The sequence below is a fragment of the Dasypus novemcinctus genome, chromosome 25, assembly GCF_030445035.2.
Source record: "Dasypus novemcinctus isolate mDasNov1 chromosome 25, mDasNov1.1.hap2, whole genome shotgun sequence".
Lineage (NCBI taxonomy): Eukaryota > Metazoa > Chordata > Mammalia > Cingulata > Dasypodidae > Dasypus > Dasypus novemcinctus.
Window position 1 is genome coordinate 36078317 of NC_080697.1, and position 27194 is coordinate 36105510.

The window sequence follows — 27194 nt, forward strand, 5'->3', positions numbered from 1 at the left end:
GAAGACTTCTTTGCGGGGGTTTTATTAGTACCAGAATTAATGGGGTGAGGAACTGAAACCGAAATAGGAACTTTGAGGATCAGTTGTACTAGAACGCAACAGGGACAATTGCAGCAGGACTGGGAGGGATGTGGCACAGGGAGGACACTGGCATTACACGATTGAAGAGTAGTGCAGATAAGTTTAAATATATGACGCAGGCATGATGTGTGCTAGCCTTGCCTTCAGGTTCAGGCAGCTGTTGTAAAATCTGAGAAGAAACTAGGTGCAGGGCAATAGGGGATGGTGAAACCTGATAAAGCAAATAGCATAAGGCCAGTTCATATTCTTCACACAGTCCTGGAAAACAAAACTTTGTAGGTGGTTCTAATCATTGCAGTTTACTATTTTTTTCCCCCTCTGGGTGAGGATCAGTTTAACACTAAATTTTCTTAGGAAATGAAATAAAAGTGGCTTTAGGAAGTTAGCCTGATAACTTCCTGTTCACTCAAGAGGGAGTGAACAGAGGCAGGTAGTCAAGGGAAGATGATTTTTGAGCTCCAGAAATGAGTGATAAAGGGATGGGTGAAGGGTAGAGGATCTTAGGAAGGGGAAGAAAAGGTTAACTGTAATATATTTAGAAAGGAAAATGGGAGGGTTAAGTGGAGGCTGTATATGATGAAGAGAGAATCCAGGAGAGGCCAAATGGTATTCAAAAACACAGAGAAAGGTCAGTTTTGGAGAGAAAGAGACTGAAAGTGACACTAGTCCATCTCAGTAGAGTTGTATTCTTGGTACTCTGTGATATGAGCAGAGAGGACTGGTGACAAAAAAGTCACCCTTGATTTATGGAGTCTTGTAATTTCGCATCTCTTAAGCCACAAATTGTAAAACCAGAACTGTTTTACAAAAAAAAAAAAAAAAAAAAAAAGAAAGAGAAAGAAAGAAAACCCCACCTTTTATTTTTATCTTTCAGAATTATTATTAATAATGTTGTTTACGCAGGTACGTAGTCTGGTATTCATATATCTCCAGGAACAGTGGTGAAGTAATTGAGAAAAAGAGAGAAAGCAAAAGCAAAATTGCAATGAAGGAAAAGGAAACCACTCTAGTTTAAAAACAGACAAACAAATGAAACATTGTCATGACTATTAAAAATAGAAATATACATAAGAATCCAAAGATTTTACAAATTCATGTACTTTTTATTAATTCATCACATTAAAACTCCCAGAAACTCACAAAAGATTTTCAAAATGCTGGGAATGGGGATAGGCTATAAATAGACACAAGGGAGACATGAATTCAAAGATGGTTCTGAGCATGTTGACAGTACAGTAAACAAATGAGCAGTTGCCTTCATGACACAAACACTGGGACTCGGCTAGTTTTGATTTCTAGCTTTGATTCTGTGTGACTGTGCCACCAAAATTAAGATTTCTCACTTTACATCTCACCATTCTTGATGGGGCCAAAACTGGTACAACATTCCATTCCGACTATAAAGATTTCATTCTTGAAGCAAAACTGTAACATCTCATATGGCAATATAACATAATATTCCTTCCTTCCCTCCTTCTCTCCCTCCCTCCTTCCCTCCCTCCCTCCCTCCTTCCTTCCTTCCTTCCTTCCTTCTTCCTTCCTTCCTTCCTCCCTCCCTCCCTTCCTTCCTTCCATTGTTTTTTTTCCTCTTTATTTTCTTTTAAGTGTTACATTAAAAAAATATGAGGTCCCCATATACCCCCCATCCCCCTCACCCCACTCCTCCCACGTCAACAACCTCTTCAATCATCGTGGCACATTCACTGCACCTGGTGAATGCATTTTGGAGCACCACATGGACAGTGGTCTCCATTGTAGTCTACACTTTCCCTCAGTCCACCCAGTGGGCCATGGCAGGACACACAATGTCCAGTATCTGTCCCTGCAGCACCACCCAGGACAACTCCAAGTCCTGAAAATGCCCCCACATCATATCTCTTCTTCCCTCTCCCTACCATCAGCAGCTACCATGGCCACTTTCTCCACATCAATGCTACGATTTCTTCCATTACTAATCATAATAGTTCCATAGTAGAATATCAGTAAGTCCACTCTAATCCATACTCTATTCCTCCATCCTGTGGATCCTGGGATGGTGATGTCCACTCCACCTCTATATCGAGAGGGGGCTTAGATTCCACACGGATGATGGATGCAATTCTCCTGCTTGCAGTTGTAGGCACTCTTGGCTCCCTGGTATGGTAGTTGACCTTCTTCACCTCCCTGTTAGCTGGCCAGGGTAAGTCCAATAAATGAGAGGGTGGGAGTTGCAAGTCTGCTGAGGCTCAGGGCCTGGCTGTCACATGGACGGTCCAGAGATTCAGGTCTCCTTTCATTGTTTTTTAAGCAGAAAGATAATGTGGTTTGATGCAATGGTCCAACACAATAGGAGCTAATGAATAGAGCATGCTGCTCTAGAAAGACTGCAGTTCAATTATTGGTAGTGCCAATCAAGTCAGAAATATTAACCATGGTAACTGCAGATATCTGGCTCTGTAGATGCTTTGGGGAAAGCAGCTCCTTTTGGGAATAGCTGGGGTCCTGGGAGGGAGAAGGGCTTGGAGCGACAAAGCACACTGAGCTTATGAATACTGCCTTAACAAAGATGGACATTGATGGGCCATTGCTCCAGAAGTCCTGCTGCAGAGGCCCGGGGCTTGATTCCCATAGAACTCACAGGCGCCGCTAAAGAGTCCAGGAGGGAAGGGACAATGGCAAAGAAATTTGTATTTAGAGGGAGCTGAATAGGGCGAGAAGAAAGGAAGTTATGTGCTTATGATCAGTCACAATTACAACGGTCTGGACTTCCATTAGATTCAGGGGGCTGGGAGTTATATACGGGGTGAGGTAGTTTCATGATTCAGGCTTCATATTTCGGTGTCTGTAGATCTCTGTCACAGACAGACAACCTTAGAGAAGCCTGGCAGTGACCGACGTGCAGGCCTGAGCCTCGGTGCCTCCGTACCCCGGATGGGAAGGCTGCACAGCTTGGCCATCTGGGAGGTCTGGGTGGGTCTATGCCTCACGTGACCTCACCCTGCCTTGGGGGCTGCTTGGCAGTCTTTACCAGGGCCCTGGCGCCTCTGTCCCTCCTCCCTCTTCAGGGAGCCTTGTGTTTGAATAAAGTCATAGATAGGAATTAGATGGCTGTTATCAGATCCAGCAGGGCAGCTCAGAGTGAAATCCCAGCTCCGTTTCTTACCAAGGGTCTCCCTTAGGCTAGTTACTGAATCTCTCTGAACAACGGTTTCCTCAGAAATAAAATGGGGACAATGATGATCTCACAGGGCAATTGTAGAACTTAAATGTGCCTAAATGTGTCAAGTATCCCAAACATTTCTTGGCATATAAGAAACACTATATGTTCATTATCCTTAACGGAGAAAGCCCTGACTTATAAAGTGTGACTTTGGAAATGATTAGAAGACTTTCCTAATTCCCAACTCCACCCCCAAAAATGTCTCCCTCTGTCTGAATGCAAACGCCCAGCATTTTTTTTTTCAAAAGTAATGGCACTTTTAATTCATAAGGAGGGACACTGCTGGAGGGCAGTGTCCGGAGAACAGGGATGTCTAAGTGTCAGGACAGGGCCCCTGAAGAGGTGTGGGGGTTGGAGGACAATGTCATACAGCCTGGTGATCTGGCCCAAATGGGAGAGGGGGTGCCAAGGAGATGGGAGGCCAGATCGGCCAGCCTCTGCTCTCTGTCTGAACTTGGCGCAGTTAGGCAGGGGCGAGACTCTCTGCATTTCTTTGGGAATAAGATGGCTCAGAATTAAATGCCATGCTGATTCCTCCAAGAAATATAACTGTAGAATTCTCGGAACATCTATTCCTGTGGAAGAAATCTGGAAATTGGAGTGGGGCAGGGTCTCTCATTGGAGAATATTCTGGACAATGGCATTGTGGGCAAAAAGACGGCAGGAAAAAGAGGAAAGTTCCTACGCCAGCCACCTGGGAGCACAGTCCAGCACTGAGCCTCTCGCCTGTGTGTCTCAGGAGGTAGGAAGGCTGGGGAGCTGGAGTGCAGGGGAGTTGAGGAGGTGGAGCAAGGATGGGCAAGCAGGTGCCTGGTCCCTGCGGCTCCAGACTCAGCCTTGAGGACTATGCAATGTGCCCCTGAGGCTTCAACTGTGTCAAGTGCTTTATGCACATTATCTTACCTAATCCCATCCTCAAAGCCAAGAATTAATATTTACAAGTAAAGAGTCATGCTGGATACAGAGGATCGAGCACAGGGTCCGAGGAGATACAAACAAAGAAATAGGCAATTAAAACGCAGCGTGGCAAATGCAACAACCAGGTGTGTGGTCACTGTTATAAATCCACAGGAGAGACACTGACCTTGACTGGAGGTGTGTGTTTGCGTTGGGAACTCCTTCCACATCAGTAGATCTCCACCAGCAGCATTTGCATCACCTTAGAATGTGTAATAAATGCAGGTTTTGGGGCATCACCCCAGATCTATTGAGTCAGAAATTCTGGGGTTAGAGCCCAATAATCTGGGTTTGAACAACCCACTAGTTGATTGATGCACACCCGAGTTGGAGAACTGCTTTGTGTTAGATTCTTTTGGCTACTCAAGCAAATACCAGAAAATGGGTTGGGCTAAACAGTAGAAATTTAATTGATCATGGTTTTGAGGTTAGAAAAAAGTCCAAATCAAGGCATCATCAAAGTGATGCTCTCTCCCCAGATGCTCTCGGGGGCTGGCTGCTGGCCATCCTTGCTCCTTAGTTCGTCACGTGGCAAGGCACATGGCGGCACCTCCTGGGCTCTCCCTTGTCTTCCAAGATCCATTGATGTTCAGCTTCTGGCTGCTCCCTTTGGCTTTCTCTCTCTGTGTGTCTGAATTTTATTCTGCTTATAAAGGACTCTAGTAGTAGGACTAAGATCAGTCGTGATTGGGCTGGGCCACACCTTAACTGAAGTAGCCTCTTCAAAAGGTCCTTGCAATGGGTTCGCTCCACAGAGATGTTTAATGCAACTCAGTTTAGGACCGTGTTTTTCTGGGGAACATACAGCTCTAAGCCACCACATGGTCTAAATCAGTAGTTCTCATTAGAGTCATCTCGGGATGCTTTCTAAAAATGCAAATTTTGGGACCTTCTTCCAAGAAACTATCTTCCCACCCTTACTCCCACCACCCACCCCAGGTCTAGTAAATCAGAATCTCTTTGATATTTCTTGGAATAAAGTTCTGAATCCTAGGGTCCACATTTTCTTCTGGCAAGTCTGGTGCTGTTTCCATTTAGAAGGCAATTGCTTTTCCAATGATGAATACTCAATTTTGTATAGTGTGTCCCAGTTTATAACACACTTCAACATGAATTGTCTCATCTGCTTAATTTGAAGTCCTGATGCACAATCTGGGAAGAGTGAAAAGGAGACAATTCTTTCAATGTTCTTTCATTCAGCAGACCCTCGATGAGCCAGGCATAGGCTAAATCTCTGTCCTCATGGTCCTAGGTGAGTGCCAGAGGATACTCTGTGCTCTGGGTGGACCACGTGAGTTGGCTTTGCCATCAGACAATTTTGCAAGTTTGTTCATTAATTTGTCTGGTTTTATTCGGAGGGGAACCTTAAAAATCCCCCCACCTACCAGGATATCTCTGTATCCCTCTTATTTCCAGGACAACATCCATTTTCCTTGGCAGGACCCTTCACATTTTATCCTTGACTTATTTTACAAGGTTAATATTCCACCTTTCCCTGCCTCCTCCCCACTTATGCCTCAGCTATAAAGATAACACGTGTATCTGCTAACATAGCATTTAGCTATTATTCTAAACTTTTCTCAAACTTTAACATGTGTACAAATCATCTGAAGTGTCTATTAAAATGAAGGTTTGGATTCGAGTTAGATGTGAAGTGGAGCCCAAGAGTTTGCATTTCTAACAAGCTCCCAGATTAATATACCTATTTTACAGATGGGGAAACTCAGGCATGAGGAGGGTGAGTGACATGCCTCAGGCCACACAGCAAGTAAATTATAGAGCCGCGATTTGATCCCAGGAAGTTTGGTCCTAATGTCCATTCTCTTATCCACTTCCTGATGCTGCTTCTCAAAGAGGCATAACAAATACCTTGTAATCCCCTAAACACCCTTTTTTCAAACCTCTTTGCCTCTATTGCAATTTAAACAATCTTTCCTCCCTTTAAAGTTCTCATTTATGAAATGGGGTTATGTCAAAACCTACGTCCTAAGGTTGTTGTGAGGATCAAATGAGATAATCCATAAGTATCTTATTAATAGTAAGTGGTTAATAATGGAGAATTTCAATTCTCACTGCCTGTGTTTGAATTGCCTCTCAAGCATTCCTTATCTCTCCTTAGTTGTGTGACTGACCTAATGAGTTACTGAATCTCTCCATAAGTTAGTCTCCTCATTTATATAGTGGGGGTAATACTAATTTCTTCATTATAGAGGTATTTTGTGAAATAAATTAGATGCTACATTTAAAGCTGTTCATGTAAGGCTGGAACGTAGTAAGGTGCTAAAAAAATGTTAGCTGTGTGTTTTAGTTTGCTAAAAGCTGCCAGAAGCAATATACCAGAAATAGATTGGCTTGTACAATTGGGATTTATTAACTACGTACAGTTCTGAGGCTGTGAAAAGTCTCCATCAGGCAATGTTTTCTCCCCCAAGGACCTGCTGCTGATGGTCCTGGATTCCTCCCTCATCTGGCAAGGCACGTGGTGCGGCATGTGGTGACATCTGCCAGTCTCTGCCTTCTCCTCTGGGCTCCGCTGACTGCTGTTCCATCTGTGGCCTTCTGTCTCTGTTTCTCTGGGTTCCTCTCTGAGCTCCTGTGGCTTTTCTCTCTCTTTGTTTCTCTGTATTTATCCATTTGTAAAGGATTCTTATAAGAGGATTAAGAGCCACCCTGGGTCATGCCCTAGTGAAGTCATTTAATCAAAAAGTCCCACCTACAATAGGTTCAAACTCCCAAGAATGGATTAACTCTAAGGATATGATTCTTTTCTGGGGTCCATAAAAGCCTCAAACTACCACACTATTATTTTTTTCATTCAATAAACACATCTCTTTCAGCCACATCCACACTTTCGCATTCAATTAATATTCTAAACATTGTCACAGGAATCATCTTGTTTCCTTCTTATTAGAATCTGATGAAATAGATGTTTCCACTTTAAAAATGAGGAAACTGAGTCCCAGAACTGATATGACTTGCTCAATGCAATATTGATCATTCATGGTGGAAGAGAATTTTACCACAACTGCATAGATCTGGTGATCTTCAACCACAACAGTCAGTAGCAGGCCCTGAACTCAGCAGTTTGCCAGAGTAGAATAAGATACATGTTCATGAGGATGAACTTTTCTTGAGTTTCTCTGCAACTAAACTGTTTATCGACTCCTTACCTCTCAACTTATAGTTTTCCTTAAATCCCTCTCTCTGTTTCTTTCAATTGTATCTTTTCATTACTTTCTTTTCACTTACCTTTGTCCTCCTCCTTCTCCAAACTTGACCCCTTTCATGACAATTATTGGCTGTAGTAATGTGGGTGGAGTTGGGCTTGTCAAGTTTTGGTAACTAAACGGACTCCCCTGGCCTCTTCCTTTGAACCCTGCCTCTGCAAGACAAGTCCCCATAGACAAGCTGTTAGGAACAGATGGAGGAATGGTTTAGCAATACTTGCTCTTGATGGAAATCACGGCCCACTTCATTTACTATGAAAACAGGGGTAGGAGTGGCAGGTAGAAAATTTGAAAACCGAGTTCAGATTGATTTCTGTTCAAAGAGCAAACCCATGTTCCATTTGGGGCTCCAAGATGACCGGAGATGGTTGTCTAGGTTTGATCCCTAAGTAAACCAGAACTCATCTTCAGGATGGTGCCTAGCTTACAGATACTCCATTATTTTGCAGTTAGGATAGTTAACTCTCTCCAAAGTGTCAAATGGTGTATTCAAGTATTATTTGTGAAATTTAAATGAATTCATATTAATTATACTTTCACTTCAACAAAAATTTGTCAAGAGGCTGCCATGTGCTTAAATCTTTTGGGGATTAAAGGGCTAAAACACATTCACACACACACATGTGCACATATACACACACAGATGTAACTCTTACAATATGCCCTCGAGGAGATCTGCCTCTTGCTTTGAGACCTATAAAAGAAATAATTGAGAAATAATCTAAGAAATTTTCCAACTAAGAGTCCAAGAGAATGTATGATCAAATGCTAGATGATTTATCAAACAAAAGCACTGTGTTTTATGAACAGTTTGAGTACTTTGTCACTCTAATTGAAGGGAGACAGAATTTTCATAATTTTAGGGGGGATGGAGTTGGAGCAAAGATGCAAAGATCTGTTTTTCCTAAGGTAGAAGTGGTGATGTTATGGTAAGAATATCGGACTTGTACTCCAAAGATTAGCATTCTGAATTTTGGTCTATTTATTCACAGTGGGATCATAAGCCAGTTAATTAAGCTCTCTGAACCTGATTTGCTCATGTCTAAGATGGAGTTCATAATATCTGCTGTAAGGGTTGCTGAGTAGAAGAGATAAAATAATATGCATGAGAGTATTCTGCAAACAGAGAAGTGCTATATTCATTAAAGAGTTGTTGTTATAACAATGTTAACAACTTAACTAACTTGAATATCCAAAAATAGGGGATGATATGGCACAAAGGAAGTGAAAGGGCAGATTCTATCCTGGCTTCCCCATTGCTGTCCTTAAGAAGCAGTTTAGGCCTGACCTGAGTGGAAGGGTTTGTCAGTGAGGCTAGACCATAAATTGTAGCCCCAGGGAATGGCTGGAGCTGAAGCTGGAGACATAGGTGGAGTGGTAGAATGCCCAGCAAAGGAGCTTATACTTTATCCTACACAAGGCATGGAAGAACCTTAAGCAGGGAGAGACATCATCTCTTTAGTATTTGGGAAGATTGTTCTGGGCTTACTCGCTGGCTTCTTGCCTCAGTTCTTGTGGTTGATCCTTGCAAGGTCATCCCAGGCACTGGGTCATTGTCCTGTTCCATGGGTGTGTCCCATTTTCGATGTGTGCATGTGCATGTGTGCACTTGCTTTTATTGGGCTTATTTCATCTTTCCTGTTGGTGAGTTTAAGCTTTCCTTGACCTTATTAGCTCTCAATTTTCTCCTCCTTCAGGTCTGCCAGAGCACAAATCATATCCTCTCATGTGACAGTTTTTTACCACTTACCTTTTGTGTTGTCATTAAAATATGTTGTTCATCTCTCAAATTAAATCAAATACTTCTTGAAGACAGGGTTCTGGTTTAATGCGATTTTATATTCAACAATGTGTTAAGTTAGGAGTTGCAAGATGGCCGCCACAGGAAGCTGTGTTTTATTTGGCTCACATGTAATAATGACTTTGGTTTAGTTCTTAGCTTTTATTAAAAATTGGGAGATTGCACATCAAAATCTAATTTTTGGTTTCTCAGAAGATGTGGTGATACTGGGAACACTTACTTACGTGAAGTGAATCATCTGGAGTTAAACAGGAGCTAGACAGAACCTCCACAGTTAGCCATGGTCCCGCCTCAGCTTCTCTTTGGTTTGCTTCCTTGTATAACCATTGCTCATTGTCTTGATGCTGGCTGGCCCCACCACTCTGGGCCTCCTACTTTTGTGCATTGCTGTCCTGCCTTGAGTGACTATCAGTCTACCAGGTTGTCATCTGCTGCATCCATCCCATGATCAAGACTTCCCTTGCCACCACCGAGGCTGCTTTCAACTCTTGCCTGTATCATTGCAACAACCTTCTGATTGTTCTCTCATCTGCCTTCCACACTTTCATTCTTCACATTGCCAAATAACCTTTTAGGAGACTAATCTGATCTAATTACCTTTTTGCCCTTTTGTTTAAACCCATGACTTCTTGTCCCCGATAGGATAAAATTAAAAGTAATTAGCATGATCCACATGGTCTATAATGCCCTGTGTGTTCTTGTTTTTGACTGTCATATTGTATTAACCTGGATGTTCCCTCATCCTTAGTTTTTGTACTTCAGCCACTTTAGCACGTCTTTTAGCTTCTGCAAGACAACATGCTCCTACCACCTCAGTCAGTTCCACAGCTTTTCAGCTCCACTTAGAAAGCTTTCCTGGACTCCTCTTTAGCCTTTTTATCCATACTTCAGAGTTCAACTAAAATCTCCCTTTCTAGGGTAACCTTTAACGGCTTCCCAGACTAAGTCTAGGCCCTTGTTTTATATGCTCTCACCCCTGTGTTTATCATATTTATCACCATTACAATGAAAGCGATGAATCGCATATCCCTGATAAAAGGTAACATCCAGAAGGTCTGATAGCAGGTTCGTCTTGTCCACAGCTGTAAACCTAGCCTTTAGTCTGCTTCCTTATAGTTGAAGGTGAGCAACTTTAATTTGTTGAATGTCTAGGGAATCCAATGCCCAGCAACACCACATCTTTAACAGCCTCTGCCTTCCCCGCTGCTCCACACTTCCATGTCTGCACAGTGGGTGCAGAACCAGGGAGGCCCCTTTGTCCTGGGAGGAATTTAAGGAATGTGTGCAGTTTCCTGTGAGGCCCATGGAGATGGCAAAGGCCCTGTATTCTGTGAGAGTTGCAAGGTGAGAGGTGCAATCTCCAACTTGCATGCAGACTGGAAAAGAAAATGAAGGTACCATGTGGGAAAATTGTTTTCATCTGGCCAGTGACTGTTTTCTGTTAAGGAGAGGAATTGCAAAAGTTGAGACTGTGCGATGGCTGAAATTTATTAACTTTCAGACCAATGTTCATGCATTTGAAATGATGTCAGAGCCATGAAGACAAAATCACTTAATCTTCTGCAGAAGACTGAGTGAAGTGAGAGTCCTGTGGAAAGTCACTTACAGTGTTTTCCTCTTGAAACCAACTTGGGGTAAGTGGGGCATAAGCTCTCTACAAGGACAAGACTTGATGGGGTCCCCACAGTTGTAGCAGACAGTGCTGGGGCTGGAACCACAGTTTTGTATTAGCTGAATGGACAACTACAGATAACTGACCAATGGATTGGGAGAGAGGATGTGAGGGGCTTCAGTCTGGGGAGGTGACACGGGATGGGATGGGTCACCAGAAGCCAGGAATGGAAAGAGTCCAGCTAGAAGAAATTCTGAGCTAAAACAGACCTGTGAGACAATTCTGACTCTCTTGCAGCTGACAAGGTACACACAATTTTTTAATGAGGAGATTGCTTTGGTCAGGCTTTTTTTTTTTTTCCCTACTGAAAAGATTGCTCATGAGAAAATATTGATGATAAAGCATTAATCATCCTTCAAAATAATGGCTAACATTCATTGAGCTTGTGCCCTGTGCCAGGGCTGTGCTAAGTACTTTAAATGCATCATTCTTTAAATCCCCACAATGGCTGTCTAACACAAGCATTCTTTAATACTGAAGCTTGGAGAAATCAGATAAATTGTCGCAGGGTATTTAGCTGGCAGGTGACAGAGGTGGGATTCTAACCTAGTTTACTTTGACTCCAAAGCCAGCGCTTTTTACTATTACAGCAAATGACACTATTTTGGATGTTTGGGACAAGTACAGAACCCCCTTGTGATTCAGTCTTATGCCATAGGGAGCACTTATAAAGGGTGAAAAGTGAAATCCAGCTTTAGTAGTCCCTAAGGAACTCATTGCCAAATCCTCAAGAAGCATGCATTTGCACCTTGCAGAATGCTACAAAAGCAAGCAAAAAAACAGGCTCCTCTAGTCTGAGGGTATAAATCCATTGTAAGTAGAATCTTTGAAAAAAAATTTTAAAGTTTATTTCTCTCCCCTTCTCTCCCCCTCCCTTGTCTGCTCTCTGTGTCCATTCTCTGTGTGTTCTTCTGTGTCCACTTCCATTATCTAGTGGCATTGGGAAACTGCATCTCTCTTTTTTTGTTGGGTCATTTCGCCGTGTCAGCTCTCCATGTGTGCAGCACCACTCCTGGCCAGGCTGTGCTTTTTCACACAGGATGTCTCTCCTTGTGGGGTACACTCCTTGCTCACAGGGCATCCCTATGCAGGGGCGCCTCTGCGTGGCATGGCACTCCCCATAGCAGCACTGCATGTAGGCCAGCTTACTACATGGGTCAGGAGGCCCTGGGGATTGAACCCTGGACCCTCCATATGGTAGAAAAATGCTCTATCAGTTGAGCCACATTCGCTTCCCTAAGTAGAATCTTTTTTTGATGCTACTTCAGTTAAGGTATGACCCACCTCATTCAGGATGGAACTTAATTCTATTACTGGAGTCCTATATAAATGGAACAAATACAGAGAGATAAAGAGAGGGAGAGAAAGTCACAGGAGCAAGAAACTGAAACCTGGTAGAGAAGGGAGAGACCAGAGGTTGCCTCCATGTGCCTTGCCATGTGACAAAAAAACCCAGGGTTGCCAGCCGCCGGTCTTTGGGGAGAAAGCATCACCTGGATGATGCCTTGATTTGGACATTTTCTTGGCCTCAAATTGTAAGCTAATAAATTCCCATTGTTTAAACTGAACCATTTCATGGTATTTGCTTTAAGCAGCTTAGGAGACAAAAACAGGCACTTTCTTATCAGCCTTGCAGACTTCTGTGAGTTGGTTCAGGTTTATATTTTGGTTGGTGTTATGTGAGCACACTAATTATGTACTCATTCTTTTGGATTCTGTTTTCTGGCTTTGCACTTTTGGTTTAATGCTGTAATTTTCTTACAGCATAACCCCTTTGGAAATATAAGAAAGGGGAAATGGGGTGGTTCATTGAACTGCTCCTTGGTATATAGGCTCACGGCAAAAATATTAAATACCATGTTTTGATACACAGGTAGGTGATGCCACTTAGTGCCAAACAACATGAGCTTTTTGGAATGCTTGCCTTAGATGAGTCCCGATCCTGCTACATATTGCTGTGTAACTTGGAGCTGGTTTCTTTAACAATCTGTATCTTCCTTTCCTCTTTTGTAAAATGAGGATGATGAGGATACCTTCCTCTTTGGGGCCTTGTGAGGGTTCAGTGAGTTACTATGTATAAAGCTCTAAGAACAATGTCTGGTCCATAGCTAGGGCTCAAAAATCTTAGCAATGATGTAATTAATTCAGCCCGCATGGACTCTGCAAGGTGGAAGCTATTGCATTGGAAGCACAGTTCTTGCTCTCAGGAGGAATACAATCCAGAGGGAAAGATAGGCATGTCCACTAACAAATTATAATAAGCTGAAGAGCAAGAGACAGAGGAAGGAGAAAGCTTAGTGGCGGCAATATTCCACTGGCCTATCTGCAACCTCGTATCTGACACCTTTACATGGTTCTCGAGGTTAGTCCATTTCTGTAGGCCCTTCTAGCATTATTAGAAGGAGTGATTTTAAGGTGGTGTCGACTCTCTAAATGGGAGACTGGCTTTTACACAGGGAAGTTATTTCTTCTTCAATGATAGAGCTACAAAAGGCAAAGCAACAAATTGATCTGTAACCCTGGACCAGGGGCAGGTGAACTGCACATGTTTTTATAGTAAGTGATACATGTTCACCTCTATTGAAGGCCATTGTAGCTCAGGTCAATTGGAAAGGCAGTTCCTGTCCTTGGGAAACTTGGAAGCCAGGGAGGGAAATCTACATCTGACAAACAATTGCAATGCTATGGCCTTGTAAAAATGGAGGTCAGGGCCAGGACAAGGGGAACACAGAGAAGAGGATGACCAGCTCTAATAGGAGCCAGGAAGCAGAGGGAGAAAGTCTCCGAGAAAGAGGGCCCAGAATGAAGAAAGGGTCTAGTGTAAGTTGGAAGGAAGCCGTGCAAAGCTTGTTGTGACTAGAGAGTGTATGTGTCCTGGGATTGAGGAGGGGAAGTGGCATTAAAGGGGGAAGTGAGGCCTGCCCAACCTCAGCAACGCTCATCTGTAACAAACCCATTTCACAACTATGCGTGATTCATTTGATTATGAGATGAAAGGGCTGTAATTGCTAAAGAACTGCTTTCACTCTTGACCACATCTTTTACCAATTATATTTATAATCTTAAAAGTATAAGACAATTTTATGACACCATTCAGAGACAGGACCTTAGTTCCTTGCAGACAAAATCAATGTCAAGGTCTCTTTTCTTTCTCCTCTAGGACCCAACATAAAGTAGATATTAATGTATTTTTACCAAACTGAATTAAAATGTAAACATATGCTTTTCTGCTCATCCTATCCAATTCACCCAATAACTATTTAGTCATTATTAACAAAAATGTATTCAAAGCATTTCAGATCTGAAATGAACCTAGGAGATCAGCTATTTACCCATTTCATTATAGAGATGAAGATTGAGATGTTAAGCAATTTGCCCCAAATTACCAGGTAGTAGAACTCATTAGATAGAGGTCATCCAAATATTTATAGTTTAAAAAGAAAGAGATAATGCAAATACTCTGGATATACTATTCATTTGCTTGTAGCTGGCTTTCTTCGTTGTTTAGAGAGTGGTGCTGGTAAGATAAAGAGTTTTGGCCCAGTTCCTTTACAAATGAGTTGGCTTCTATCTGCTTCTTGGGACAGGCTGCTCTGCTCACCAGCTCATGACACCAAAAGAGCAATGGTGGGAGTGTGACTGGATCAGTGCAAAATCACCCATCAAGTATTTTTGGGCATTTTCCAGAAGGGTGATTTTACTGGGGTTCAAGGGATGTTAGAAGATGACTCATACATGGTTCTAGCTTTCCTGTAGCTCAATGTCAATTGGCAAAAAAGCATAAACAAAGGAAAAAGAACAAAAAGAATGAAATAATCATGGGAGGCATTTGGCATCACTGTCAAATTGTTAAGTTCTTGAACTTATGGTGGTAGGCTAGTATCTCCATAACCTTATCCAGGGATGAGTTGTACTAGCTGGTCACTTAAGGTCAGAACCATTTGGTACTCTTACAATAATTTCTTTTTAGAAAAGTAAAAGTTGAAATCTCAATCCTGAAAGTCAAAGATAAGAAAAACAGCAGGAAAAGTCCAGGAAGCACAATTTGCAAGCAAATGAAGTTGGAAATGCATAGAGAATGGTATTAGGCCCTTCTCCAGGATTCTTCAGGGCTGTCTACATTTTCTTCAGACAGAAAAAGAAAGCACCTGTTCATAATATGATTTCACAGTCTAAGAGAGTGTATTTGTGTGTGATGTGGGATCACCCAAATGGAAAAACCATTGCTACCAAAATGATTTTGTGTGGGAAATCCATTTGGAAGTCGACAGGTGGATATCTTTTAGGAGATGCAAACATAGTCTTCTTGGTAACCTAGATAGGTTGTATGCTATCAAGACCACCCTCAAAAAAAGGACAGCTCCACTCCTAGCAGTGCAGTATTGTGGAAACTTTTCTTCATAGGTAACAAAGGAAGTTCATCCCTATATCTGGATAGAGTGATCCTTATAGGACCATGGTTTGTTATGATTAAATTTTAATAAGAAATGTAGCACAGTCAAACTCTGAAATAATTCAAATGATCAAAAAAGACAATCATAAGCATCTCCTCTAAGATTAAGCCCCTTTAAGAAAGTACTCAGTCAAAGGAATTTTTGTATCACCCACAATACTTTTCCCAGGCTCTCTCAAATAGTAAGTGCATGATAAGTTAGTGAAAAGGGCATGGCAATGTTAAAAAAGAGACTTGGAAACATATCAGTTTAATGCCTTTAATTGGGTATGAACATGTATAAATCATTAAGAAACTGGTTAAATGTACAGATTTGGGAAATAATCACTCAGGTCAACATTACCCTCACAAATGTATTGGAATTAACTTTACAAATCAGGTAAATTATCTAATGTGGTTCTTAAAAGCAGATAGATCAGGCAGCAGATTTGGCCCAGCGTTTAAGGCATCCGTCTACCACATGGGAGGTCCGCGGTACAAACCCCGGGCCTCCTTGACCCGTGTGGAGCTGGCCCATGTGCAGTGCTGATGCGCGCAAGGAGTGCCCTGCCACGCGGGGGTGCCCCCACATAGGGGAGCCCCACACACAAGGAGTGCGCCCCATAAGGAGAGCCGCCCAGAGCAAAAGAAAGTGCAGCCTGCCCAGGAATGGTGCCACACACACGGAGAGCTGACACAACAAGATGACGCAACAAAAAGAAACACAGATTCCCGTGCTGCTGACAACAACAGAAGCTGACAAAAGAAGATGCAGCAAATAGACACAGAGAACAGACAACTGGGGTGGGGGGTGGGGGGCAGGGGAGAGAAATAAATAAATAAATAAATCTTTAAAAAAAAATTTAAAAGCAGACAGGTCGTTTTCTTACAATTTTATAGAAACTGTTGCTGACCGAAATTAAGTGACTATCATGGATTATACCCTACTAAGAACATGTTGAACAAATGAGTGAACAACTTGGTGAGTGTGACTCAGCCTACAGGCAATAGGACAAACAAAATTTGGTCCTATCTAGTGCTCTTCTCATGATTTATGACTACATAGGAAAGAGTTTCTGATGACTCTTCTACAATCTGTGTCTCTGTGGGATTTTGGTTACAGAATCACTAGATGAAGGACACCACAAAATGTACACAGAATTATTCATCCTCATTCTATGGGTCATTTCTCCACAAGCACCCTTCACTATTACCCATGCCGAGATGTAAGTTTCTAGAAGGTAAGGCCAAGTCACCTCTTTTTTCCTCTATATTTCTTTGCTGCCTTACCCTTGGCTGTCTTGCCACACTGAATTATAAACCTGCATTTTTGTCTCACCCATCCTAGTATGATCTCCTCAAAGACAGAGGCTATCTTAGCAACATTTCCCAGCACAGTGCTGTGTTTAGAATAGGTGCTCGAAAATTGCCTACTGTGGAAAAACTATGACCATTTAACCCCTTTTATCTGTTACATAGAAAATAGATCTCAACGAAATATCTTTTGATGCTCCTAACAACAACAAATATTACTAAGAAATTCCAGGGTCATTGTCATGCCTTCAAAGAAAAGATTTCATAACTGGAAGAAAGAGGCTTTTCTTTTTGAAACCACAAAGTATTTGAACTGTGTCATAAAATAATTCTGACCCTAGCATACCTCAATCACTCACTATAGCATGATAATAATTTATGGGTAGAAAAGGTGAGATTAATATTTCATATCCCAATTGGCATGTGCTCCTAACTTAATTTAGAACACATCCTCTTTTGTTTACAGTTTCAGACCACATACTTCTAAAATGCTAGAATATATTTTTTTATGAGTTGGTGTTTATTGAGTCATATCTGATGAGCAGAATGTGATGAACATGTCTGAAGTTGATTGTATGAGTTATCGCCAAATATAAGAGCAAGGAGACAATGAGAGCAAAAATAAGAACTGGTTCCTATTGATTAGAAGGTAAGGGTCGTAGGCATAACCTTAGGGGTTCTTTCATGTTAAAGCTCCTCCCAAAGGAAAGAGTTGGGTCAGTACTAGAAGTTAAATTTATAAAAGATTTGTTTCCTAATGTTGTTGATGGACCAAGACAGGTAAAAAGGAAGATTTGAAGACCAGGCAAATGTTTGGGGAGTTGCAAGTAGAATTTCAGAGACATAAAGCATTATTAGAAACATGAAACCAAAAATTTGCTTCTAAAATAGAACTTAATATATTTAATAAATTTTAAAAATGAGATAGTTTGTCATTAACAAGAGGAAACTGAATAATGATACCCCTAAAAATGTTCAATCTCAGAGAGCTTAACTTTTGGAATAATTTTAGAACTGGATTAACAAATAACTTCAATAACTTCCTAGCTAGCCCTTTATTCTCCCATTTCTGAAAAAAAAAAATTGAGTGTCCTCTGAAATAAGTTGGAACATTCCTAGTGGAATTTGCTCTATGTTATATAAATTGCTAACATTCCATCTTGCCGTGTCTTCTAAAATGTAAAAGTCTATTGTACAGAATTAGGTTTTTAATAATGTTTCAGCTCCTCTACCTCTGGAGTCCACTTAAAACCATTCTCTGTTGGGGAGCCATTTGTGAAATACCACATCTTTGTATGAGAACAAAGAGTTTAGAATGGCTCTTGTAGAGAATAATCCTGCACTGGCAGAGAACTATAGTAGATGACCTAATAGGTCTTTTCTATTTCTAATTTCTATGATTCTATGAAAATCATCACCCACTATAAGAAACAGATGTTGGCTGGGTAGACAATGGCTGTGAGGAGCCATCTTCCATTATACCCTTTCAGAGGCGTAGGTTGCCACCTCTTTCCCCCACCACTTCTCTACTCTGTGGCAGCTGATGAGTTATTTATAGCCCTCTTCCTCAGCCTGCCAATTATAATTATCAATATCTCCACTGATAAAAAAGAGGCATCATCAGAGTTGTGCACAGTATGTGAGAAGCCAAGTTTGAGTTGAAAATGAGAATTGTTTCTTCCAATTATGGACAAAGGAGAGGTGCATTTGGTGGCAAGGCTGCCACTTAGACTTGCTTTAATGTGGCCGCAAGAGACATTTATGGTCTGCATTAAAGCACCTTCCTGGACAAATAGCAGGTTGGAGGTGCTCTTTGAGCAGCTATCACTTGAAGAGACAATGCTGTCTGTACTGTACAGAGTTAGAGAGTTGCTTTAAATATAATAAATAAAAGTGAAATCTTACACAAGGCAGCACAGCTTAGTAATTGCTGTTTTGGAGCTCACGTCTCTGCAGTTATTTAGCTCAGCATTTCATCTCCAGCTGCAGCACAATTTTTGCCAAATATAGATAAATGAAGTTAAAGTTATTGGCAACCACTAGTTCTGTGTCCCTGTTTTGAGTTTATAGATTTCATAGGAATGGCATTACTTTATTTCTGCAGCAGGCAATTGTTCTTCTGAAGTGAGAACTTTTTTCCATAGTACAGTATATATGACTTTTTGACTAAGGATGGAAATTTTATCAGAGAGATGTATGGACAGAATGAGTGAGATTTCTGTCCATGTTATGGACCACTTGAGAATCACTTGAGAAAACTGGAGGGGGATGGAAGACAGACTCTGAACCCAATCAACATATTTTAAGGCTTTCCAAACATTAACGAAATTTTAATAAAGTATCTGCAGACACTCCTTTCATCATGGACTGCCTCACAAGACTGTTAATTCTTTCCCATCTGAAGCTTTCCTGAGACTCACCTTCAGGAATAGGCAGCCCCAATATGGGAAAACAGTGTTTGCTTCTGGTCTCTTATATTTGGTGAAATTTGAGGCTATCACCCTTCCTGTTAGAATGATCATCTAGGAACTACAGTGCTTAGAATTAAGAATGATATTAGAGCTGGATTTCAACTTTCTGTATCATGCTTCCTTCGAAGGTAGATGACCCTCTGGTCTCTTCTTGATTACTTTCAGGTGAACATAAAGGTGCGTCTTCCAAGAGGCAGTCAATTCCCTTTTCTGTTCTGGTTGTTGGAGTTAAATATTTTAAGCACTTGGTTTTGGGTAGACGTTAGTTGGCAGCCACCATGACTCCCCTGGGTCTTGACTTCTTCATCCTAAACACACAATCTTCTCAATTACCTTTCTGTGGTATCATTTTTAGACTTCTTATCAATCCTAGTGGCTTTGTTGCTTTGGAAAAAATACTTTGTAGAAACTTTCCAGAAAAGTGTGTAGTTGGCAAATAGGATGAAAAACCACATTTTGGAAGGAGGTAATTATGTGAGTCAAACTCAATTTCTTTAACATACATATACATTTACACATACACATACATATACACATACAGATTCATTACATCTACACATATATACTATACATACACACTCAGTGTCTCAGTCATTAACTGACCTGGAACTACTTAGTGAGTTTAAAGTTAATTTTTCTATCAGTGTTTAGCTTATTCACACTTTTAACAAGGTCACTCTCACATTTCTTTTACTGTTAACCCCTCTTTGTATGTTATGTGGACAAAGTCATAAATTATTCTATTTTCTCTCCTCTTCTCTCCCCTACTTCTCTTCCTCCCACGCTCCCTCCATTTCTCTTTCACTCTCTTTTTACTTTCTTTTTCCATGAATGATTTAAGACCATTCAGCAATGATAAAATAAACATTCTAAAATGCATCTATTTACATTAATTTAAATTTTATGCATAACTCTATTGGTAATCACTTTAGGAAATACCCTGCCACCCTTTTGTCAATCTATCAAATTTTAAGATTTGGTGCAAACCCATCTTTCACCATCCCCTCCCTCAGACAGAGTTAGGTGTGCTCTCCTCCCCTGTGGCAGCTCTATTATGACATTTATCCTACTGTATTTTACATAGCTCCTCTCCCCAAACTGGCTAATGACCTTTTTTTTTTTGAGGTACTGGGACCTCATGTGGGAAGCTGGTGCTCAACCACCGAATCACATTGACTCCCCTGGATTGGCGTTTTCACTTGTTTGCTTGTTGTTGTTGTTGTTGTTGCTTTTCTTAGGAGGCATTGGGAACCAAACCTGGGATCTCCCGTGTGGCAAGCAGGTGCTCAACTGCTTGAGCTACATCTACTCTCCGTTAATGACCAGTTTAATTTATTTTCATATTCTAATGCTTTGCATGCCAGTGATTGATACATAGAAGGTACTCAATTATTGAATGGATGTAGATGATAAAGAGTGATTTTGGAAATGAGTACTCAAATAAAGGGAGAGCCTCTGGAAAACGTGTCAAGCCAGGGTCTTTAGTGGCTGTCAGCGAGGACGTGGAGCCTTCTGCTTGCTCACTCCACCTGCTGGCCCGGGCTTGCCGGAGAAGCCTTGTCCCTCCCCAGCAGAGTTATGCGGACTGGAGCTGAGGGCTGCTCAGTGTTTTGAGGTGTGTGATTCTGAGAAATCAGCTGAAAGGCACATGCTGTTTGAGAGCCTTTTTAAGGGCTCAGCTGTCGGCTCAGAGCCGTAAAGAGCATTCGCAGGCTTTCGCTGGTCTGTCTCTTGGCTGCAAGCCTAGCTCTGAAGACCTGTGGGCTCGCCTCTTGCCTCCAGATGCACGAGTAGCTCCTACTGCCACCCTTCTTTTAAGAAAAAGTGGTAAGGGGTTGGCTCAGGGGGTACAAGGGGATTTCTTCTTTGAGCCCGAGTTGGTGACAGCTCTTCTTCTTCATCTTTAAAGAAAACAAAAAAGAGTGGCTTTCCATCCCCTCCTTTACATTGAATCCACAGAACTAGAGTAAAGAGTCTGCAGGAGTTCTGTTTTCTTATACCTCTAAGGAGGAACCGAAGGAGCCATTTGTCCCACGTGGTAAGGTTTGCCCTAGGGCAGGAGAGTCAGACCTGGGAACATCTTTTCCCTGCATTGAGTACTTTGTGATTTTCAGTGAACCCAGGTGAACTGCAGCGGAAAAGCACCGCATTGGCCTGGCAGAACTCGTGCCGGCTGTAGCTTGGCAAAAGGTCAAGGAACACCTAAAAAGTAAGGCCACTGGATTTGCCCTTGGGCCAGTTTAGGGTCATCCTTAAAGGTTGAGGTTCTTCTACAAACAGTTATGCTTTTCTGGGTCCATGTGGGTCGACAGCTATTATTAGCTTTTTAAAAAATTGAGGTAAATTTCCTATAGCATAAAATTAGCAATGAGCCATTTTCAAGTGTACAATTTGGTGGCATTTTGCGCACTCACACTGCTGTACCACCAACACCTCTGTCTAAGACATTTTCATCACCCCAAAAGAAACTCCATACCATTAAGCAGTCATTCTCCACTCCCCACCTTCCCAAATCCTGGAAGTCACTCGTCTGCTACCAATAACCTTTGAATCTTCACATTTTAAGGGGAATAATTCCATTTAGTCTTTTGTATTTTGGGGTTAAAATTTATCAGACAGTTATTTTGTGCCAGGCACTGTTCTAATCATTTAACATTTATTAACTCATTTAATCCTAACAGCAATGCCCTAAACAAGTTACTAATTTCATTCCTATTTTACAGAGAAAGTGGCTGAAGCAGAGGTAAGTAAAGTATTCCGCTCCCTGGCACATAGCTAGTGAATGGCAAAGCTGGGACTCAAACTCCTTGAGTTCTGCTAGAATCCACACTCATAAACATAAAGCTGCACCACCTTTCAGAGGATTCTCTAAAGGGTTCTGTTGCCTTTAGTGCACTGTTTGGATTTCGTTACTTGTTTCCTATCCCTGCTGTCCCTGGCTTGAAGGCGGTGCTACAGTCTTACCTTTTCTTTTCATTTGCCACATGAACCTGGTACTTCCCATCTTCTTGCTCTGGTTTTGTTTTGTAGTTCCACAGGCCATTGGGCAAAGGAGGAAAGATCCAATGTGAACATCTGTGCTATAACTTTCCATGACTATCACAGAATGACTGAAGACATGACCACTATTTTCTGGATCAGAAAGGCTTTTAAGCTTGATGCTGACCTCGTTGGACAAACATAGTTTAGGTAAGAGTCCAACCTCTTCATAACATTCTTTTGGAAATTGAGCAAAACTGGAAATTTTGTCAGTAAGCAACAAGCAAAGTTCACAGCAAAACAGTAATGTTTTTGCTTAACCTTAGGGAAAGAGGTTTTTTTTTTAGGTTCTAAAATTTTATGTGGATGTAGTTACAACCTATCCCCCAACTAAAAAGGCAGCAGAAAACCTGATAGGATCTGGGGCTGAAAATGTGAAAAGGTTCTTTGAGTAAATATAAATCTAAATATATTTAAAATATTTTTACTTTAATATAAATATATATACATGCTTCTTATAAATAATTTTACATAACTACCTATACATACCCATATATATATGTGGTTCTTTTTAAAACTTCAGAATCATAGGTATTTTTAACTATTTTTCCAGCATTGACAATCTTTATTCCCACAAAATATATCATGATATATAGAATCGTTAAAAGAATTATCATAATGGCCTTTGTACTTGTAATAGTAATAAACATCTGGTGTAATAGTAATAAACATCAAGAAATGAGTAGTTTCTAAGGGTCAGGTATTGTTGTATGTACCTTCCACATTTTATCTCCTTTAATCCTTACAACAAATCCAAGAAGTAGGTGCTATTGTCATCCCTGTTGGTCATGGGTTGAACTGGGCCATCCAAAAAGATTTGCTCAAATCCCAGTCCCTGGTACTGGTAAAGGAGATCCTCTTTGGAAATAAGGTCTTTGCAGATGTACTCAATTAAGACGAGGCCTTGTTGGGTTAGGGCGGACCCTAAGTTCAATTGCTGTGACTTTAGATGAGAAAGAGAGGGAGATGTGGACACAGAGACATGGAGGAGAAGGCCTTGAGACCACGACAAAAATTGTGGTGATGCAGCGACAAGCCAAGGAATGCAGGGATTGCTGGCAACCACATGAGGAGAGGCATGGAACAGACCCTCCCTCGTGCCTCCAGCAGGAAGCCACCGGGCCAGCGCCTTGACCTGGGGCTCCTGGCCTCCTGCCCTCTGAGAGGATACATGTCTGTTGTGCGAAGGCTGCCAGTTTGTGGTACTTTGTTATGGCTGCTCCAGGAGATAAATATTCCAGTTGTATGAATGGGGAAATTGAGGCATAGGGTGTAGTCAGAGGAGTTTCACACGAGGTCTGGTTCCATTGATGCCACTGGAAGTGTGGGTGTCTTCTCTTCCTCTTGACCATTCAGCATCTGTTACGATAAGGAAAACTCAAGGACATGAACACAAAATCTTCCTGGAAAGAGCTGACAGGGAGCGTGGGGAATTTTTGGCTGGTTCTAGGTATCTCCACACCCAGCAGTGGCTTCTGTAACTGTGATGGACAACGATGCAAAGAGAACAGGTCTCAGAGGAGCACAGAGCAGTTCAATTGTAAAATCAGGGCTTTCTTTATGCTGGTGGTTTCTTCCATACAGAGAAAAGGAAAATGTCATGTTTTGTCTAATGATTTTTTATTTTTCTCTTCTGTTTGTCATGACAAGAGTTGAAATAGAAATCTGTACCCTATCTCAAAGAAATTCATTTATATATTTTGTGATAAAGTGACCATTATTTTGGCAAAACAAATGTATGTAACCTGATACTAGCTATTAGGTTTAAATACTTTGTGCAAATTTATAGCTTGATCTCATGCTAGACCTATGAGGAACATGCAAGTCCTTGCCATCACCCTGACTGCGCTCTTCATTCCTGCTAGCAGGTTTTATGTCCACTTCCAGGATCCAGGTAACAAGCGCCCAGGAATCCAACTGATCTTCATCTATTGCCAATAGAACAGCAGGGTAACCCCAGCAAATGCAAGACACTTGTCACAGCATCAGGAATATAGTAGGTGCTCAACAAATATCATTAATTCTTTCCTCCCCACCAGGTCCAGATAAGACCAAGATGACAGCTATATTCGATATAACAAGTCTGGTAATTTGGAGTTGGGAATATGAAGAAGAGCTATGATGAAAAGATTCTATAAAAGCCTGAGACCCAGCCCTGTGGGAAAGGATGCAGGGATGGATTATTGATGTCTGCCTTGGGTATTTGACCATATTTGGTGTAAGATCGAAAAAATATATATCATTTCTTAAATCCTATGTAAATGTACACTAGACACTTTAGAAATGTTAACACATTATTCCTTATAACTCCCTTATGAGGTAATTATTATTGGATTTATTTTCCAGATGAGGTAATTACAAATCCAAAAGTTTAAGTCACTAGCCCAATACGTGGCAGAGCTCTGATTTGACCTCATATCTGTCTCCTTTCAAAGTCTTGCTCTTTTCACAATTTTCTGCTGTAATCAGAAACCAGCTGTCATTTTTTCTGAGAAATCAGGAAACTCTCACTGATGGTATTTTTTAATTTAGAGTACTACTGTTAGGCATGGCATTTTTTTGATCAGCCAAGGCTTATTTTCATTCTGAGGTAAAGATAAAAAAAAAATTACCAGTGAAAATATGGATTGGCAAGCAATCAATAGACAAACTGTACATTTTGCCTTTCCCCTGGTGATATCTGACCTGAACTGTCCTCTGTGAAGTAGCAAACTGAGAAAAATGTTCAGCTAACTGAGATGTGGGGGAATACCTTATTTTTACTCAACACATCCAGAAGCTGAGGCCCATTTTGTTTGTTTGCTTTAATAAATCTTGAATTATCTGCATAATTGCTGCATGATTCATGACTTCACTTCTCATATTTAAACATAGGCTAGTGGTAGAAGAAAAATTTCAGAATCCCTCTATCCTAGTTCTTTTCTCCATTTCCTTATTAACAGAAAAAAAAAGACTGCCCTGGCTGGTAAACTTTCTAACTCTGCACTAAACTTGGCCAACTGTGCTCCCAGCTTTGTTCACAAATAATCAACAAAAGTCACATCTGGATTCACATACTTAAGTAAATGTAGACAAACCTAAATTATTTTGGATCTGATGTATTTCTACCTTACGCTGTATTTTTTCCCTTTAAATACCTCCCCACCCCACCACCATCTCACGCTTCTACATTTCTCTTTTCTCCAAAGACTTAACAACAAAAATATGTGCTTCTATCCCCCTTAACTTTCTTCACCAAAGCAGGGAGGTTTTAGGAATTTAAGAAATATACCCTCCTTTCCTTAAATTTGGGTGAATGCAAACTTTCGAAGGAATGTGACATGCAGAACACCGGAACATCTTAAAACACAGCTACCTGCAGAGACAACATGTGTTTACTTCTCCTTATAAATGAAGCCTAAAAGAGACAGGGCAGTACACCAAATAAGGAGCAGGCGCTCAGGCACACACACGTGCACAACCACCTCCGCCCTCCCCTCAATTCCACTCTTTTTTTTTTTTTTTATTAGAAAACACTTGAAACTTATCCTGTGCAGCAGATGGGAGTAGAAAATGCAGCTTGAAGACAGTTATATAAATATATCCTTGATGTCTGTTTTGCTTTTCAATTTGCAACAGAAAAGTACAAAGGTAGGAGGGCGCGCCAGAGAGGACCGCCTTGGGTGTCTTGATATCCATTCCAGATGTTGGCTAGACTTTGTGGAGCCAGGCTTATGGCACGGGGGCCGGGGCCGGCGTCTCCTCCTCCAGGTGTGATGCCTCATGCTGATTCCCCCACATGCTAGCTGGCCTTATCCAAACACGCGGAACTCTGGGAGCGGCCTCCACCACCTTTCCTGACCCTAATTTACCTTCCCCTAATTCCTCGCTCTCAGCAGAGAGAGGGTAGGGGGTGGGGGTGGGGTAGAGATGGGGTCACTTGTCCTTGCCCATCACCCCGCCACTTCAACATTGAGAATTTAAAAAAATAAAATAAGGAACAAAAAATGGCAAAAGGAAATAAAAAAATGAATCCTGATGTTGTCCTCTAAGGCTCTTTGCCAGTCGGTGGCTCCTTCTTGTGTTTCGGGAGGGCCTGGAGGGACTGTTTGAACCCCCTTGCCTGCCGAAGCCCTAATGGTAGCTTTGTATATGCTTGTAAAGGATTCCACGCCGTGATATTTTAACTCCCTGATTAAACATTGCTAAGCACAGAAGTATATCATAAATCTTGCAGGCGCCAAATTCATTTGTCTGAGTGTTGGTGACTGTCTAGTGCGGGTAAACAAAAGACAGGAGCATTTACCAGGATGTATGGGGCCACAAAGTAGTGCTATTAACCTGTGCCCCTGGGTCCCCCTCGCCAGAGAGTCGTCCTTCTCCTGAGAGAGAGCCTGACTCTTTTTCACTTCAGCCTGGGTCCATCTGCTTCTTGACGAGTTATGTGCCAAGAATTTCTGGGGAAAGATGACGGGGGCAAAACCAAAACTCACCCAAATCGGCCCCCAGGACAATTCAGGGTGCGAAAGGCCATAGGGAGTGTTTGAATCTTGGGATGTTTCGGTTCTGTGAGATGTTTTGTAATTGGAAAAATGTTAGGGTCACAAAATTTCCTGTGAAATAACTGGGGGTGACGGAATCGTTGAATGCCAGCAAGGCCATGGGCGGCCAGGGCCTCCAGGAAATGCATTTTCTCACCCGTACCTTTAGAAGGAGAAAGTGAGCCGCTTTAGGCATTATTAGAATGAATGGGCATATTTCTCAGAGTTGGTGACAGAAAACAAACCGTGGGAGATTATCTTGTTTCCTCATAACAAAAAGGACATATCTGAATTGGGTGCCTTTAATATTTTAAATCCTGTGCAGGAAGCAGAAATACAAGAAGCCAAGTGTAGTGATAAGGAGAACATCACCTGAACCCATTTTTGCCTTGTTGCTTAGGAGTTTGCATTCTCACTTACATGTGCTCATCATACTAAATATTAGGCCCCTGAAATTTTGCTAGAATATCCCCCCAAAATT

The 27194-nt window shown here is 41.6% G+C and overlaps 2 long non-coding RNA genes across 3 annotated transcripts; one reads left to right on the top strand and one right to left on the bottom strand.

Annotated features, from left to right (window-relative positions):
• Window positions 1-1680: 1680 nt before the first annotated feature.
• Window positions 1681-22303, bottom strand: LOC131275993 (uncharacterized). The gene is made up of 3 exons (XR_009183464.2): window positions 22119-22303; window positions 6620-21055; window positions 1681-5389 (listed from the first exon to the last, which is right to left on the bottom strand). It is a non-coding gene; the product is annotated as an uncharacterized lncRNA (long non-coding RNA).
• On the top strand, window positions 21815-26384 carry LOC101411889 (uncharacterized). 2 transcript variants are annotated; one of them, XR_001118548.4, is made up of 4 exons: window positions 21815-21897; window positions 22185-22343; window positions 24233-24411; window positions 25703-26384. It is a non-coding gene; the product is annotated as an uncharacterized lncRNA (long non-coding RNA). The 2 variants fall into 2 exon arrangements; XR_188140.4 differs by lacking the exon at window positions 25703-26384 and having other exon boundaries at window positions 24233-25024.
• The last annotated feature ends 810 nt before the right edge of the window (window positions 26385-27194 follow it).